The sequence below is a fragment of the Monodelphis domestica genome, chromosome 5 (genome assembly GCF_027887165.1).
Source record: "Monodelphis domestica isolate mMonDom1 chromosome 5, mMonDom1.pri, whole genome shotgun sequence".
Lineage (NCBI taxonomy): Eukaryota > Metazoa > Chordata > Mammalia > Didelphimorphia > Didelphidae > Monodelphis > Monodelphis domestica.
In genome coordinates this window covers 40,686,548-40,706,669 of record NC_077231.1, presented here as the reverse complement: position 1 = coordinate 40,706,669, position 20,122 = coordinate 40,686,548, and the positions used below count along the sequence as shown (strand labels likewise).

The 20,122-nt window shown below is 35.7% G+C and overlaps 1 protein-coding gene across 3 annotated transcripts in view; it reads right to left on the bottom strand.

Annotated features, from left to right (window-relative positions):
* LEMD3 (LEM domain containing 3) overlaps positions 1–20,122 on the bottom strand; it is a 95,971-nt gene that overhangs the window by 58,908 nt on the left and 16,941 nt on the right. The window lies entirely within an intron of this gene.

Below are 20,122 nucleotides of genomic sequence, written 5' to 3'. Positions count from 1 at the left end.
CCTAGCTAAATTCATCAAGCCTCATAGACACTTAATACTGAGTAAAATATTTACTCCAAAAATCCACTAATTAAATGATCCTTGTAGATCAAACAAACCACGGAAATGAAATATTTTGATACCTGAGTGTCCCAGGCTACACTATCCATCAGTGGTTTACAACCCTATCAGCATGTGGCTAAAAATCACTTTCTCCCTCCTATCACTGCTCCTCAAACTCTCCTTCTGACTCTTGAGACTAACAACAGTTTGTAGGTCTAGTGTCCTGAAGTATTTATGTGTGTGTGATTACAAGGTGCTTCTATTCCTCTATCATAGGTTGACATTTGGTGTACTTATTTCTGCTTTTTAACCTGCTTAGAAAAACGTATTGGTGAGGGAAACATATTGTTTTAGCCTAAATGTTTTATATCTAAATGTGGACTCAGACTATCCTTTCTTACAAAATGCATTAAAGATTGAAACAATTAGAATTTTTACTTTTAGTGATTTCTTAATCATCATTTAATATTTCAGCAGTCCTGAAGAGGAATCAAATATGTACTGCATGGCCAGTGAAAACTCAAATAGCTAAGGATATACTTAGCAATAGCATACTACAAGAAGAAACCTAAGAAATATGAGAAACATATGACATCTAATAGTCTTCCTTCCCTTTTCTCTTATGGGAAAATATTAAAATTTTTGAACAATTTAATCTTACTAATTATGGGTGCAACTACGTAGACAAAAGCACATTAAACAGCTATATCATGTTCCTTTCTTTCTTAAAAGTTCTATTTTAAATTATAAAACTGGAACTCCCACAGGAATTAAGAACCATTTTCACTGGCTAACATGACAGCAATGGAAAGTAATGAATGCTGATGGGGATGTGGCAAAGTAGGGACATTAATGCATTGCTGGTAGAGTTGTGAACTGATCCAACTATTCTGGAGGGCAATTTGGAACTATGCCCAAAGGGTGCTAAAAGACTGCCTACCCTATGATCCAGCCATAGCACTGCTGGGTTTGTACCCCAAAGAGATAAGTAAAAAAAATGTACAAGAATATTCATAGCTGCATTCTTTGTGGTGGCAAAAAATAATTGGAAAATGAGGGGATGCCCATCAATTGGGGAATGGCTGAACAAAGTGTGGTATATGTTGGTGATGGAATACTATTGTGCTCAAAGGAATAATAAAGTGGAGGAGTTCCATGGGAACTGGAACAAGCTCCAAGAATTGATGCAGAGAGAAAGGAGCAGAGCCAGGAGAACATTGTACACAGAGATCAATACACTATGGTACAATCAAATGTAATGGACTTCTCCATTAGTGGCAATGCAGTGATCCTGAACAACTTGGAGGAATCTACAAGTAAAAACACTATCCATATTCAGAGGAAAAAACTGTGGGAGTAGAACACAGAAGAAAAACTGCTTGAATACATGGGTCGAGGGGATATGATTGGGGATGTAGACTCCAAATGATCATCCTAATGCAAACACCAACAACATTGAAATAGGTTTTGATCAAGGACACATGTAATACCCAATGAAATTGAGGGTCGGCTGTGGGAAGGGTGGGGGGAGGGAAAGAATATTATTCTTATAACCAAGGAATAATGTTCTAAATTGACTAAATAAATTAATAAAAAAAAAAAAGAACCGTTTGGATCTAAGCAGTACACAGAAGAACAGTTTAATGAGGTGGATGGAGCAAAAGGTAGAAAAGAAGCATTCCTTTTTCTGCTTTTAGTCATTGCAAAAAGCAAGTAGGATTATACATTTAGTGGCTTTTTAAAGATTACTTCTCTAAACCAGAGAAGCTCTTGATACCTGAGAAAAAAATACTTGTGGTTTACAAAGTACAACTTTTTCAGAAAAAGATAATTAACCGTCCATTTTGAAGGAAATTGGGAGCTCCTTGGAGGATCATAATTCTTTACTTTTTAGTAGAAAATGGAATTTGAAAAGAAATGTTCATAAAATAGAAATCATATTTGCAAAATGTTTTAGAAATCAAACTTTAGCAATCTGAACAAAACAAAGGAGTCAATACAATTTATTTTTTAAACCACAACTCTTTTAATATCATTATGTTGATTCTAACACATGTAGAAATACACACTAGCCAAACAAACCATTAGATCATCTTAACACACATGCATGTGCAGGTAAACATGCTTTTGAAAAAGAAATGTTTTGTCAAAATTCCCTATTACTAAGAAGGAGAAATCCTATTTATTTCTGGGTGGAGGAAAGGAGAGGGGGAAAAATTCATTCTACAACTTCAAAATCCCTAGAAATTCTCTCATGTACATGTTTTTGTATTAGAAGTAGGAATTCTAGTTTTCTTCCTCATATCATATTGTAAACTTTAGAATACTCCACCCTACTTAGTCTAACAAAATCAGGAATGTCTACACCCATATTTAAGGATTAAGTATATAGGAGGATGGCCTATGATAGACATGTGCTAGCAAATGACAAATCAGAAACAGCTGACATACCCCTGGGCTGTCCTAAGTCAAGCTTAAGCTACCATTGGTGCAGGTGAGATGAAGGAAAGTGATGTAAAACCGTCTATATATTTCGCGTCACCTCCTCTCTCCAGCCTCTTTTGGCAACAGAGAGGTGGCTGGCGGCAGCATGCTGAGCCTTTCGGCATCTTGGCATGGCAGCAGCTATTGTCCAGTTTAGCAGTGAGTTTTCCTTGATACCATACTGGAGGAAGCCTAGTAACCTAGTTCAGGTGAGGAGTCTTCTCTGAGCTTTCTTGGAGTTTAGGCTTATTTTTCCTCCTTTACCTTCCAAACACTATCTACTTAGAAGCCTCTAATCTTCTTCAGAAACCTTGTAGCGCAGGATTTTGAACTCCCCCTGGCACAGGCCAGGCAGGAGAAATCCTATACCCTTTCCCTCTCTCCTCTCTTTGATTTCTTTCCTCTATATTGATTAAACCACCATAGATTTCCAAACTGACTTGGGTATTTTATTTGGGATATCCCTTGGCAACCAAAAATTAAATATAGATTAGGTCATGACCCTAAATTATTCTTACAATATGAAGTCTTCACCTAATTTTAGGTGGATAAACTTGTTTTGACCCCTAAAATCAATCAATATGGCTGCTTTTCCCTTTGCCCAAAGCAACTTTACTGCTAAATATCTATATGAACCCAGACAGCCTCATGGCAGCAGGCATCACAGATAAGTCTTTGCACAGTCCTTTAAATCGACCTTGAATCAGGCAAAATTACAATTTCATTCTTCTCACTCAATTACTGAACTCAAAGATCCCAAAGGATAGATCTGAAAGCAAAGGTAGCAGCTAACATTTTGCTCCACTAATCCCCATCTTGGAAACTGAAAAGGAAGGAAAATCTCTAAACATAGGACAGATGGTGGACTTTTCCTATACAAAAAGGGAATGCTATTTTGGATACATTAGATTTCATAATCTCAGGAGCTACCATATCACTGCCTCAATTTATACACATATTTGGTAGTCATTGGTATCCCATTCTTATCTCCAGCAGGCTACAAATAATCTCCTTTAATAAATCTCCTTTGCATATTTAGTTAGCACGTAATCACTCATTTGGAAAAATATTTGTCATAAGGAATTAAAATGGGAAGGAAAAATGATCAACTCTCATTTTTTAATTCCTTAATCTCAAGAAACCCTCATAGCAAGGGTTGCAATGAATGGCCTTAATTTACCTCATCATACTTTTATGCTTTTTCATCCTTTTCCATACTTCTGCAAAGTAAACAGACAGAAAAAGAAAAAAATTATCAACATTAATAATCTAAAATTATTGTGGTCTGTTCTAACTCCTCGGCTCTTCCTCTCACCATCAAGGCCAAATAATGAGTTTCACTCATTATACAGTGCTCTTTTAAATTCTCCCTTTATGATCTACTCTCTTTGTTTTGTTTATGACTCTTCCCTCACAGTCTCAGCTCCCTCTTATGCTCCTTTAATACACCTTTACCCCCAAACATGTGTTTATGAGCATTTATTTCTCCTCTGCAAGGTTCAGACATGTCTGAGAGAAACCTGTTTGGTACACTCCTATGTTTGTATACTCTTTTCCTGACAAGCCCCAATTATGCAAAAATAATAAAGTTTTACCCTTTTCTCATTTTTTTCTAACATATTCACCCTCTCTCACACACACCTTTTTCTTTCCTCTTTTAAAATTAATGAAAGTACAACCAGATCTTATCTGTCAACTCTCTCTATGGCCCTTGAAGACAGTAAGATTCAGAAAGGTAAACTAAATCTCTTCTCATTAGTGCTAAGTCCCATCTCTAAATTTCTGTTTGCATCTCAATATTGCTACCCAGATCTTGTGGGCTTTTCATCACCAATGCTTAAAAGTTTTCTTCTCTCACTTTCTTTGGGTAAAGTAGCTTCTATGCAACTTGAAAGGGGATAGAAATAGTTCAAATCTCTTAGCATCATCATATACAGCACAGAACTTAAAAGAAATGAAAAACACCTAGGAGCATCATTGGTCAAATTTAGCACTTCCACATCAAAGAAAAAATACTGTGAGAAGCAATAAAGATTTCAAGAAGAAATGGGTAAACAAGTTGTGGCATATGACTGTGATAGGACACTACTGCACCTTAAAGCATGATGAGCATGTTAATTTTTTTTTTTTTAATATGGAAAGGGGGCAGCTAGGAGGCTCAGGAGATTGAGAGCCAATCCTAGAGACTAGGAGGTCCGGGATTCTAATGTGATCTCAGATATTTCCTAGCTGTGTGACCCTGGACAAATCACTTAATACCCATTTCCTAGCCCTTACTGAATACCGTTCTTCTACCTTGGAATTAGTATTCAGTATCAGTTCTAAGACAGAAGGTAAGGGTTTTTAAAAAATACGGAAAGACCTATATGAAATTCTTAAGATGGAAATAAGCAGAACCAAGAGAACATTATAACAACAAAAAAAACCAAAGAATTACTTATGTATGCCCATCTCCAGAGAAAGAACAGCTATATATATAGAAATAAAGACATAGGGGGCAGCTGGGTAGCTCAGTGGATTGAGAGCCAGGCCTAGAGATGGGAGGTCCTAGGTTCAAATCTGGCCTCAGCCACTTCCTAGCTGTGTGACCCTGGGCAAGTCACTTGACCCCCATTGCCTAGCCCTTACCACTCTTCTGCCTTGGAGCCAATACACAGTATTGACTCCAAGATGGAAGGTAAGGGTTAAAAAAAAAAAGAAATAAAGACATAGTTTTAATATATACACATCTTTTTGTCAAATAATACCTTCTCTAATGGGGTAGGGGAAAGAGGGAAGGAGTTACCTGGTATTTTAATGTAAAAAAATAAATTTAAATTAAAAAAAAAAAAGGAGCCAGTTAGGTGCACATGTCTATATAGCAGGCAGGCATCATTCCAAAAGGGAAGAATAATTTACCCTGAAAAAAATGAGTATAATCTTATAGGGGAGAAAATTTGACTCTTTAATAAAATACTTATGGATGGAATACCTTCTTTTCCAGCCTCCCTGAGGCATCCCTGTACTTAGGGCAACAGCTGTGCAGGGAGGTCTCTTATAATTATGGTTGTGGTACAGAACATTCTTGAGGTATAAACTTCTTTTTGCATCTATACTAAATATCAAAATTCCCAGTTCCTAGGAAAAGAGGGAAATATGATTCTCCTCCCCCCCTCTGTTTAGAGGGAGGCGGGGGGATGTTTCATGACTTCAGAGTTTCATGACTAGAAATCTTACTTACCTATGGACAAACTGGGAGAAGGTATTCACCTGATATCTGAAAGAAAGATACAATTCCTACCTCTAACAGCTACATAAACATGTGCCCATGAGACAAAATACTTCTGTACATCACCAATAAGAGGTCTGATTTAGAAAAAAATAAGGGTCAGCAAGGTAATATATTTCTAGGCTATCTGCAAAACCTCTTCTTCCCATTATTCTCTGAACCTTCTCTTTTGCTTCCATAAGTTTTGCATCTTGTCTCAGTGTGCACTTGACAGATACTAAATAATTATGAGCGAGTCTGAATTTGCAACCAAATACTGAGTTTTAGTAACGTTTATAGACTTCCAAAATCAGAGGTCAACTGCAAGATTCTCCACCAAAGTCTGCTGCCATCATGCCATTTCTGTTCATCCATATCTTTAAAGTCTTTGCAAAATGCCTTGAATTTTTTTGCTACTTCCACAAGGCTAGTTCTAGTTCCAATTGAAGAAAAGATTTTGCCTCGGAGTGAAGAGGGGCAAGACGAAATGAGGGAAGGAATGATAAGAAAAGGAAAGATGAGGGGGAGGAGAAAAAATGAGGAATGTCTCTACCTGCTATGCAAGAGGTTCAGTGTTTGATTCCTACAAGTCTACTAATGCTAAGATGCCTCTGTATGTACTGGTAGAGTTCTTCCACTAGGAATTTTTAGTTTGACTGGTAATTCTTCATTAGAGAATCCATACCAAAGTAGGTAACTTAAAATACATCTTCTAAATAAAGCTTTTCCTAATGCTCCCAACTGCTAGTGGTTTTCCCAAACTAGCTTGTAGATCTATCTATCTATCTATATATATATATATATATATGTATGTATTTTTAATATATATATAATATGTATATTATATAATATATATAATATGTATGTTATAATATATATATATATATTTGTCTCCCTCATTAGGAGGTAAGCAATTTGTGACCATTTCATTCTTTATTCTCTTATCTCTAGTGTATAGCACAATACCTGAAATAGAGGAGGCTCTTTATACTACTGAACTGGCCTCTATACACTGAAACAGCATAACTCTCTTGAAAAAGAATCGTTAACAAAAATTTGAAAGAAAAATATAGTAACAATATAACAATATATATATTATATATTATATAATATAATATACAATATAACAATATAACAAAATATAGTAACAACAATAGTAAGATACTGGGATGGCTCACTAATGTTATGTAATACCATAAAATGATAGAAAAAACTTGCATATTTCAATCAAGAGTGAAAAAAATTTCATTAAATTTTCTCTAGCATTTAAGTATTTCTTCCCTTTTCAAAGCATTTTAACCTAATTATGTCTTACCACATAAGTAATTCGTCTTTAGTTTTAAAACAATATATTTTTTAAAAATTAAAATGCTAAATATTATTTTTGTAAAGTAGATCCCAATTTTCAGATAGATTAAGAGTAGTATAGTATGCCTTCCTTTTCTTGGTTAACTAAACAACTTTTAAAAAGAATTGGACCGAAGAAAACAACTGCTTCGAATACAGGGACCGAGGTGATATGGTTGAGGATGGAGACTCTAAATGAACATCCTAGTGCAAATACCAACAACATGGAAATGGGTTCGAAACAAGGACACATGTGACACCCAGTGGAATTGCGCGTCAGCTATTGTCGGCTATGGGAGGGGTGGTGGAAGGGGAGGGAGGAAAAGAAAATTATTTTTGTATTCAATGAATAATGTTTGAAATTGACCAAATAAAATAATATTTAAATTTTAAAAATAAATAAATAAAAAGAGGATTAAAAAAAAGAATTGGAGAGGCAATGTTGTATGAATTGAGAGCTAGTCTGGGACTCCAAAAATCTGAGAATAATCACTTAATAGGTGAAAAAAAATTTTAAAGCATACGCTTTATTTGAGAATGAGTAATAACATTTTTGTGAATGAAGAGCCTTTGAGAATTAAAGAAACTAAAGATATAAAGGGGGAGGAAGGCCATATTTGCCCACTTGGCCTGGAATTTCAGTCTCAAACCTGGCCTGTCTCTTTGCTCTCTCCAAACTGAGTGGCCTTCCTTCCACCTGTCTCTATCTTAATGTTTTCAGTCATTGGTGCTGCCTCTTCTTGTATGGGCTGCTGCATCAGCTCTATGTAGTCCTCTGTGCCACTTTTACATTCGGGTCAAGTTTGTCTTTTTTTTTCTTAATCTGTAATCACTATTTAGTTCTTTATAGTCCCCAAGCCACTTATTTTCAAAACAAACAAATAAAAAAGTTATCAGTGGCACACAAACCTGACTATTCTAATGATGGGGGGTGGGGGGGGGTGGTGCTAAGAAAAATACATTTATATTTCTTTTAATCACACAGGAAATGTGCTAATAACTAAACCTAATTTATTAAAAAAGAATGCAGCTTTACTTCCTTGACATTACGGCAGGAATCTAGATTTCATTTAAAACTATTCTTTCAGAACAGATCTTGTTACTAGTCCCATTTCTGTTGATATAAAGCCTCTAGTATAAAACTGCATTTTTAGAAATCTTTCAAGATTTTTAGCTGTCAGTGAGTTAGTTATATTACATCACATTAGCATAAATTCTTCTTGCTGCTAAACTTACTGCTGTTGAGATGCCTGCTTGTATTTATATTACTGTATCTGATCTTCTAGATACAGTTTCAGTGAGATACTTGAAACTATTTACAGCAGGAATCCAGATTTTATTTTAAACTATTCTTTCAAGCTTGGAATAGGATGCAGATTAAAGCATACCATACTATCTTTCCCATCGGGTACATTTATGGTTTTATTTGGGAGTTGTGGTTTCGCATAAATATGCTCTTACAACAATAACCAATATGGAAGTGGGTTTTATATAATACATGTATGTTCCAGATCAAACAATTTACCATTTCAGAGTGGGGGGAGGGAGATGGTTTGGATCTTACAATTTTGGAAAACATTGAATAAACCTTGTTATTTTGGTGCCATGGCAAACTATCAAGGAAATTCTTTATGGAGGTAGCCAAAATGTTTTCAAAATATCACTTAGAGAGGGGAAACGGTCTACAATATTTAAAGTAACAATTAAAAATGAGAAAGTAGGTTTGAAGGAGATATCAAATTATATTCTAAAATAGTAATCATCACAACTATTTGGCACTGGTTAGAAAATACTGTAACTATATGGAACATACTTGTCAATGATGAGTGAGAAATAACTCAATAACCCTATACTATATTAATAAAGGCAAAACCTTAATTACCTAGCTAAGAATAAGAACTCTAACAAGAAGTCCTGGGAAAAACTGTAAAATGGGTCAGCAGAAATTAAGTTTAAGCCAGTCTTACATCATGTCCAATAATACTTAAAACAGTTATATAACTACCTGAATATTAATGGTCATGCCATTAAAAAAATTAGAAGAAAACCACAACAAGGGATTATTCATGGCTAATGACTGAATTCTTAGCCAACCCAGATAGAAGCAATCAGAAGAGGTGAAATAAATCATTTAAATCACATATAATGGAGATAGAGTAGCAGGCATAAACCTTACCCCCCATTCCTCCAAAAAGACCTAGAAAATGTGCCAGACAAAATCTAGATGCAGAATCTAAGAAAAGATCACAGTCACTTTTCCACAAAAATGTAGCACAAGGAGAAAGAGAGCTCTGTGAATACTGGGCATGGATCTGGACAGGAGTGCATCACCAGGGGACCAATCCAGAGCAAAGAGAGAGGCAATGAACCAAGGTAAGAAGAAGTCCCAGTCTCATCCCAAGACATCATTGTGGGAAGAGGTGCCCATTACGCAGTTCCAGGTCACAGATAGTGAGAGACTGATGAGGCCTGTGTTATCAGTGGCATTCTTGGGGAGAGAGTTGTAGAAAGTTCTGGAGAAAGTACTGAGAAGAAGCAAGTTCAGAAGAAAGCAGCCCTGGTGTGGCTCAGATCCCAAGAGCAGAGAGCAATCTCAGTTCTTGCTTTCTTAGCTCAGAATGAAGCTTGCAGAAGAATAACTAGGGCAGGAATCCTAGACCTAAGGAAAGCCTGAAACTCTATCATCCCTATCCAGCAAAGCTTCCTAGGTGGCTAATTAATAGTGAGTAGCTGAGTCCAGCAATAGTCCACTTGCTCAGACCCAAATACGTAGGTCAGGAATTTGCTGAGCTCAGACAAGGAGGAAAGCAATCACTTTGCCATGGATCAGAGCACTTGGAAAGCAATCAAAATTTACAAGTCTTTGACCCTGAAAGCCTAGAATAACTCACACTCTATAACCCAAGAAAGAAGTAGCCAGCCCAGCCCAGATAATCTGTCCAGAAGGTGTGCAAAGCCCAGCCCAGATATTCTGTCCAGAAGGTGTGCAAAGCCCAGCCCTAAAATGAAGTTCTAAGTCAGGAAGCAGGCTGCAAGGATGAACAAGAACCCCACTACAATCATGAGTCTTATGTTGCTATGATAGATGCTAAAGACAAACCTAGGAGAATAACTCCAAAACATTTAAAAATGAAGTCTTAATGAAAAACACAACTTGAAGTCTTAGAGAAAAAAGAAAAAGAAAAAAGCACAACATCCTGTAAGAGTTCAAGAGTTTTTAAAAGTTCCCCCCCCCCAAAGGAATTCTTTATCAGTGAAATGAGAATACTAGAGGTAAAATGTAGAAAAGAAATTAGTTTTAGAAGAAAGAGCTGGGAAGGAAATAAGTTTGGCAAAAGAGGTACAAATCCCTGCCCAAGCAACAAACTCCCCAAACATTAGAATATCAAATAGTATCAAATGGAAATTGATGGTTCCACATGACAACAAAAAAATATTAAAATAAAGCCAAAGACTAAAACAAAATTGAAGAAAATGTAAGATATCTCACAGCAAAAACAAATGACCTGGAAAACAGGTTCAAGGAGAAAAAAATAACAATCATCAGACTACCTATGTGTAAAAATAACATAAAAATATAATTCATTAGCTAGCACATATGCATTAAGGTAGGACAGTGCAGTTTCTGACCTCCTAAATGGGCAGGTAAAAGCCTGATTGCATGCCTCAACATCAAAACACATGATCCAGACTGTCCAATCAAAAGCAAATTAGGTGTAACACCATGAACAGTAGAAGAGCTGGGGGAAGCAATGCTCCAGTCCTTTCCGGAATGCATGCTGGCTCCTTAGCTGGCCTTAATTTTTCTGGCCAACCATGAGGTTTGCTGGGCCCCCTTGCTGCCACTTGTAAAATGGCCCAGGGCCAGTTAGTAATCTAGGACCCGATGAAGCAGCAGTGAGACTGGGGGTAGTTAAGGGATAATCTGATAATATTTTTCTTTCTCTCTTTCATTCTCGTTACTAATAATTATAAATTTAATATGCCTCCAAGATTATTTTTAATTATAACACCTTAATGCCATGAGACGTGGAGGCCACTAGTGGATAAAGCATTGTGCATGAAGGCTCAGGAGGACTTGAGTTCAGATCCAGTCTCAGAAGCTTACTGGCTGTGTGACCTTGGGCAAACCACTTAATCCCTGTGTTCCTCAGTTTCCTCAACTATAAAATGGGGATAATGGCAGTACCTATCTCATAAGGTTACTATGAGAATAAAAATGAAATAGTATCTGTTATGTTCTTAGCAAAGGGCCTGGCACATAGTGGCACTTAATACTTATGTCCTCCTTTCCCTTTTCCTATGACCAAAAATGAGAACCTAGACATATTTCAAGATATCTTAAAACTGCTTAGAGAGATCTCTTAGGACTAGAGAGCAAAAGAGAAATGGAAAGAATCTACTAGTCACTTTCAGGGGGGAAAAAAATGAAAATTGCCAGGAACATTACAGTCAAAATTGTGAGCTTCTAGGTCAAAAAGTACTGGCAAGCAACCAGAAAGAAAGAATTCAAGTACCTATAATCCAGTCAGAATCACACACAATTTGGCAGCCATCACTATAAAGGGGCAGAAATAAGGGTCTACAATATTCCAAAAGGCGAAGAATATAAGCTTATAACCAAAAGAATAACTTACCCAGCAAAAATAGCATAATCTTATAGTAGAAAAATGGATTTTTCATGAAATAGAGAACTTCTAAATATTCTAGACAGTAGCAGAATGTTTCTAAGTGATGTAAGATGTGAATAAGAAAGAAGTCCTTTGTGAACAGCCCCAATTATTTGTCAGTGAAATAGGAGGTAAGGTTCTAGGAGGAAGAATGAAGACCTTTGGGCATTTTGAAGAGGAATGGAAAAGGATTGAAGGTTCCATTGAATATATCAAATTTGTAGTAAACCTAGTCAGCAAGGCATTGTGAATTTCTCCTGCAGAATTTCTTTAGCAGTAAGCTAAGTATGATAAGGGCACTGGATAGTGGAAGTAATCCAAGGCTGAGGTTTGACAGAGCAAGATCTTCAAAGGACACTTTAAAAAATAAGTGAGATCAAAGAACAAATAAATCATAGAAAGAATCAGCAATTTCATTGAAGACAACAGCAATGAGACAACATACCAAAATTTGTAGGACACAGCCAAAGAAGTATTTAGCGGAAATTTCATATCTCTAAATACATATCAATAAATTAGAGTAAGAATAGATCAATGAATTGGATATGCAATTAAAAAATTAGAAAAAGGACAAATTAAACAGCAAATTAGAAATCTTGAAAATCATGGTGGAGATAATAAACAAAATAAAGCTAAAAGCTAGTTTTATGAAGAAAAAACAATAAAATAGGTAGCCATTGGTTAATTTGATTTTTAAAAAGGAAAATCAAATTACTAGTATCAAGAAAAAAGGGTGAATTTACTACCAATAAAGAGGAAATTAAAACAATTATTAGGAGGTATTTTAGCCAACCACCTCTCAATAAATTTGATCAAAGTGAAATGGATGAATATTTACAAAAATATAAACCACCCAGATTAACATTAGAGGAAGTAGAATAAACAATCCCATCTTATCCCAGTTATCTATGAGCTCTCTAAGAAAAAAAAACCTCCAAGGCCAGATGGATTCACAAGTGAATCAAGAAAACTGTAGGCTAACCTCCCCTCATGAAAAACTTTAAATAAAATACTAATAAAATCATAGCAATATATCACAAGGATATGACCAAGTAAATTTTATATCATTAATGCAAGGCAAGTTCAATATTAGGAAAACTATCAGTATAATTTACCAGAGCAATAAACAAAACTAACAGAAATCATATGATCTCAACAGATTTGCAGAAAGTTTTTTACAAAATACAACACCCATTTAAAAAACCACCAGAGAACAGGGAATACAGCTTTCTTTACAATGATTAGAAGAAAAAAAATGATTAGGAGTATCTATCTAAAACCACCACCCAGTGTTATCTGTAACAAAGACAAGTTTTCCCAGTAATATCAGGAGTGAAGCAAAGATGCTCATCATCATTATTATTCAACATTCTAGCTATAGCAATGAGAGGAGAAAAAGTGGAAAGAATTAGAATAGACAACAAAACTATCACTCTTCACAGATGATGTATGGTATACTTCTATAATCCAAGAGAATCAACTAAAAAGTTTCAGGATATAAAATAAGTCCACATAAATTATGTTCATTTCCATATATTACCAACAAAGCCTAACAACAAGAAATAGAGGAATTTTTTAACAACTTGGAGGGATCTATGAGAAAAAAACACTATCCACATTCAGAGGAAAAACTGTGGGAGTAGAAAAACAACTGCTTGAATACACGGGTCGAGGGGAAATGGCTGGGGATGTAGACTCTAAATGAACATCCTAATGCAAACACCAACATGGAAATAGGTTCTGATCAAGGACACATGTAATACCCAATGAATTGCATGTCGGCTATGGGAATGGTGGGGGGAGGGAAGGGAGGGAAAAATATGATTCTTGTAACCAAGGAATAATGTCCTAAATTGACTAAATAAATTAATTTTTTTAAAAAGAAAGAGGAATTTCATTTAAATTAATGAGATAATATAAAATACTTTGGTAAATACCTGCTAAGTCAAATTCAGTTACTATATGAACTGAATTACCAAAAAAAAAAAAACACTTTACACACAAAAATCAGATCTAAACTACTGGAAATTGTTTTTTAAAACATTTTAGAAATGTTGGAATATTTTGGAAATATTAATTGCTCATGAAGATGACAATAAATATAATAAAAAATTACATTCTACCTCATCTACTTATATTCAGTGCCATGCATATCAAACTAACCAAAAATTATTTTATAGAGCTACCAAAAAAAAAAACCACTCACCTGGAAGAACAAAAGGTCAAGGATATCAAGGGAATCAATGAAAAAAATAAATGTGAAAGAAGGTGGACTGGGAATACCAAACCTCAAACTGTATTACAAAGCAGTAATCATTTAAACAATCAGGTACTAAGAAAGTGTGGTGAATAAGTGAAAAATATTTACACAAAAACTAGTAATAAATGACCACAGTAATTTAGTGTTTGATAAATCAAAAAGATCCAAGTTTCTGGGACAAGAACTCACTACTTGACAAAAACTCTTGGGCAAATTGGAAAATGGTATGGTGGAGACTGGGAATGTAACAAAAATCTCAGACATATACCAAGATACTGTTCAACATGGGTATATGAGCTAAACACAAATAAGGATAGCATAAGCAAATTAGGGGAGCATGGAATAATTTACTTGTCAAATCTATGTATAAAAGGAAGAATTTAGGACCAAACAAGAGATAGAGCACACTATAAAATGTAAAATGGATAAGTTTCATTATGTTAAACTAAAAGGGGTTTGTATGAACAAAACCAATGCAACTAAGATTAGAAGGAAAGCAGAAAGCTGGGAAAATGTTTTTATAAGTATCTCTAATAAAGCTCTCATTTCTCAAACATTTAGAGAATTAAATCAAATTTATAAAAATAAGTCAGGCTCCAATTAATAGATGATGAAAGGCAGTTTCAGATGAAGAAATCAATGCCATCTATAGTCATATAAAAATGTTCTCAATCATTCGTGATTAGAGAAATGCCAATTAAAACAACTCTGAAGTACAACCTGACACCTAGGAAAATAATAAATGATTTGGGAAATGTATGAAAACCAGAACACTAATACACTGTTGATGAGTTGCAATCTAATCTAACCATTCTGGAGAATAATTTGGAAATATGTTCAAAGGACACTAAAATTGTGCATACCCTTTGATCTATCAATACTAGACCATCACTAGGCCTGTATCCTAGAGATCCAAAAAAAAGTGAGGAAGGACCTAACAAAAACATTTATTGCAGCTCTTTTTGTGGTAACAAAGAATTTGAAATTGAAAATTGAAATTTAAGTCAGCTGGGGAATGGATGGACAAATTGTAGTATATGGTTGCAATGGAATATTACTGTGCCATAAGAAATGACAAAGCTGGAAAGACCAAATGAACTGATAGAGTGAAATAAACAGAACCAGTAGAACATTATACATCATAACAACAAGATTGTGAAAGGTGAAAGACTTTGCTGTTCTCAGCGATACAGTGATGGAGGACAATTCTTAAAGACCTATAACGAAGAATGCTATCCACCTCCAAAGAACTGTTGGAGTCAGAATGAAGATCAAAGCATATTATTTTTTCACTTTAGTTTGTGTTCTTATTTTGAGGTTTTGGTTTTAGATGAATATTCTTTTACAATATGAAAATATGCTTTACATGATAATACATGTATAACCTAGATCAAATTGTTTGCTATTTCTGGGAAAGGGAGGGAAGGGAGAGAGGGAGACAATTTGGATCTTCTAATTTCAGAAAATGTATGTGGAAAATTAGTACATGTAACTGGGAAAATAAAATCTTTAAACATTTTTTTAAAAATATTCTTTCCTCATATCAGTCCTGTAAGTTAGAAAGATGGCCATTAATGGCCTTTTGGTAGAGCTTTTAATTGGTATAATTCTTGAAACTAATTTGGAAATATATCAAGAAAGAATCTAAATTATCTCTACCATATAACCCAGAGATCTCACCACTAAGCATATACCCAAAGGAGTCCATGGAAAAAAAAGGTCCCATATAAACTTCTGTTTAGGTTTTGAAGCTCTTTTTAACCTAGGTCCAACCTACTGTTCCAAATTTCTTATACTTTATTCTTCTCCAAACACTCTACACTGGACTTGCAGATTTGACCATGATAACCCACTTACCATCTTCATGTTTTTGCCCTGAATGTCTCCCATGCTGACAATACTCAGTTCCTTACCTCTGCCCCTGGGCTTTGTCTAGATTCATCACCTCCTTGGGAAGAGAATAGGGGGCAGGAGGGGTGCTGGTCTCTTTGTATTAGTGAATCTCTCTCATACCTTCCATCTACTCTGACTATCTCCTATATCTATATCTTATATATCCCCATTTATTTAGATGTCTCCCCACTAGAATATACATTTCTTGAGGGTTCAGATAATTTTTTTTGCCTTCTTTGTAGTCTCTGAAAAGGGTTAGCACAGTTCCCAGAACATAAGTCCTTCAAAAATACTGAGGGAGGGAGGCAAAGCAAAGATGACAGTACAGATCAGGACCCAGCTGAACTCTCCCAACATTCTCCTCCAAACAACTTTTAAAATAATGCATTAAAACAAATGATGAAGTGACAGAACCAACAAAGATCCAAGGGATACAACTGTCCTGCCTAAGACAACTTAGGAGGCCTACAGGAGAATTTGAAACACTGGACTGGACACAGGCCTGATGCATGGCAGAAGCAGCAGGGGTAGGCCTTGGAGATGTCTTGAGAGCAGCAGCAGCCCTGGGAGCCTTCAGCCCAGACTGTAAGAAGGCCAGACAACCAGTCAAGAAAGAGATTACAAGGAACCCTTTGCCAGCACTGATTGCCAACTCTACTGCCCCGGGTCAGTTTTAGGTGGCAGCTCCAGATCACAGAGCACTACTAGGGTTTGCAACCACAAGGATCCAGGGGTCCTGGTCACAGTTCTGAGGCAAAGAGAACTAGAACTCGTGACTGCAGGAGACACGGGGCCTTTCCTGAGTCAAGACCAGAGCACAGATTAGAGAGTAGTAACCACACTTCTCCCAAGATTACACTACTGTGAAAGTAATAAAAACTTGCAGACCCCTAGAATTAGAAGTGAAAACAGAAGTATTTGAAAAAGTCTGATGCTAAGGAAAGGATTCAACTTTAACATAAAGTTCAAAGTCAAGAAATAGGCTGGGAAAATAAACAAATGGCAAAAAATGAAATAAATTAAATTAACTGGATACTAATTAATATTCTCCATTAACAAATTAATTTAATTAATTATATAGTAATTAATGAATATATTAATTAAACAAATTAATTAATAATTAAAGAAATGAACTCAAGAGAAGAGTGAAAACGGATTCAAACCAAGGCTCACAGAAAAATGCAAAATGGACCCAAACCCAACAAGAATTCTTGTTAGATGTAAAAGTATATATAGAGGTATACCACACACATAAATATAAGTATATAGTGTGTATATATAAAAATAGATATAGAACTAGTAGAGGACAAATTGGGAAAAGAAATGAGTAATGCAAGAAAATTATGAAAAGAGAATTAATTGCTTGATGAATGAGGAACAAAAAAATAATGAAGGAAGAACACCTTAAAAAGCAGAACTAGTCAAATGGCAAGAGATACAATAGTAAACTAAAAGTAGAAGCTAAGGGCTCCATTAGACATCAAAAAAATCCAATAAAATGTCAAAAGTCAAAGTCAAAAGAAAAAAATAGAAGAAAATGTGAAACATTTCACTGGGAAAAGAACCAACCTGGAAAGCTAATCCAGGAGAGATAATTTAAGAATTACTAAACTAAGCATTACTAGGTCTATATCCCAAAGAAATAAAAAAAAGGGGGGGGGGGGGGCTGAAGGACCAATTTGCACAAAAATATTTATAGCAGCTCTTCTTCTGAGCTAAGAACTGGAAATTGAGGATATGTCCATCAACTGTGGAATAGCCGAACAAGTTATGATATATGATTATAATGTAATACTATTGTGCTATAAAAAATGACAAACAGGATGATGCAGAACAACCTGGAAAGACTTATAGGAATTGATGCAGAGTGAAGTAAGCAGAACAGAACACTGCACAGTAGCAGCAATATTATTTGATAAAATGTGAATGATCTAGTTATTCTCAGTAATAGAGTGGATCCAAGACAATCTCAAAGACTCATGATAAAAAATTCCATCCGCCTCCAGAGAAAGAACTAATGGGAGTTTGAATGCAGACCAAAATATACTCTATTTTACTTTCATTTTTGGTTGTTGTTCAAGGTCTCTTCCACAAAATGACTAATATGGAAAACTGTTTTGCATAATTGTAAAAAAAATTGTATCAGATTGCTTCTTCCTTTTTTTTTTAAACCCTTACCTTCCATCTTAGAATCAATACTAACTATTGGTTCCAAGGCAGAAAAGTGGTAAGGGATAGGCAACGAAGGTTAAATGACTTACTCAGGGTCACACAGCTAGAAAGTGTCTGAAGCCCCATTTGAACCCAGGATGTCCTGTCTCTAGGCCTGGCTCCCAATCCACTGAGCCAACCAACTGCTCTCTACTTACTGTTTCATGGAAGAAAGAGGAAAGAATTTGGAACTCAAAATAAAAACAAAACAAAAAATATTAAAATTTGGTTTTTATGTGTAATTGGGGGGAAGTAAAATAATATTTAATTTTTTTTTTTAAGAATTAGTGGGCCATCTGCAAGCCATGATAAAAAAATCTAGACATCATATTTCAAGAAATTATTAAGAACTTCCCTGATATTCTAGATCCAGAGGGTAAATTGAAAGAATCCACCAATCATTTTCTGAAAAAGATTCCAAAATGAAAACTCCCAGGAATATTAAAGCCAAATTCCAGAGTTCTCAGGACAATAAAGAAAACTCAAATATTGTAGAGGCACAGTAAGGATCACATGAGATTTTAGCAGTTTCCACATAAAAGGAGCTAAGAGTTTGGAATATATTCCAAAAGGCAAAGGAGCTACAATTACAAACAAGAATCACCTATCCAGCAAAAGAGAATATAATCCTTAGGGAAGGGAGGTGGAGGTGGGGTTGGGGGTGGGGGGGGGAAAAATTAAATGAAACAGAGGACTTAATTCCAAGCATTTCTGATGAAAACAACAGAGTTGGAGTTGAACAGAAAATATAACATTCAAATAAAAGACTAAAGAGAAACAAAAAGTAATTAATAATATGGGCCTCAATGTGTGAATTTTAGATTTATTGCACCCTATTTAGTCTAACAAAACAAGAATGTCTACACCCCTACAAGGATTAAGTATTGGGAAGGATGGCCTATGACAGATATGTGCTAGCAAATGACAACTGGCAGACCCCTGGGCTGTCCTAAGTCAAGCTTAAACTACCATTGGTACATGTGAGACACAGGAAAGTGATATAAAAACGGTCTATATATTTGGTATTACTTCCTCTCTCTGATCTCTTTTCACAGAGAGGTGGCTCTGGCCTCAGCTTGCTGAGTGTCTTGGCATCTTGGCATGGCAGTAGCTATTGTCCAGGTTTGGCGGTGAGAGTCCTTGATACACTACTGGGGGAAGTTTAGTAACCTAGTTCAGCTGAGGAGTCTTCTCTGAGCTCTCTCAGAGTTTAGGCTGATTCTTTTCTCCTTTACTTTCCAAAATACTATTCTCTTAGGAAAGCCTCTAATCTTCTGAAAAGACCTTGTGGCAGAGGTCTTTGAACTCCCCCTGACACAGACCAGAAGGGAGAAATCCTATACCCCTTTCCTCTCTCTTCTCCTTAATTCCTTCCCTTTATATTAATTAAACGACCATAAAATTCCCAAACTGACTTGGGTATTTTTATCTGAGATATTCCCTGATGACCAATAAAAATGAGATTAAGTCACAACCCTAAAATTTCCCCTTACAAATGGAGGTAAACTGTTTACATTCCTACATGGTAAGATACAAGTAACTCCTCATTATTAGGGCAGTCAGAACAGGTCAGCATAGAAAAAGGACACAGATCAAATTCAATATGTTGGGAGGATCTCCCAGAAATGAATGTAGCAGTGAGAAAAAGAGATGCACTGGGAGAAGGAGGAAGGGAGAAATAGAATGGGGAAAAATTTCTCCCATAAAGGAGGCACACAAGGAAGAGCTTTTACAATGAAGAGGGAAATGAGGGGTAGCAGGCAATGCTTGAACTTTACTCTCATCAGAATTGGTTCAAAGAGGGAAGAACATAAATACATATTCAAATATAGAAATCTATCTTATAGGGAGACAAGAGAAAGGAATAAGAGATATGGGGAGGGAGGTGATAAAGGGATGGTTGGAAGCAAGACAAACTTAAGGAGGGACAGGATCAAGAGAGAGAAGGACAAGAGGATAATGGGAAGG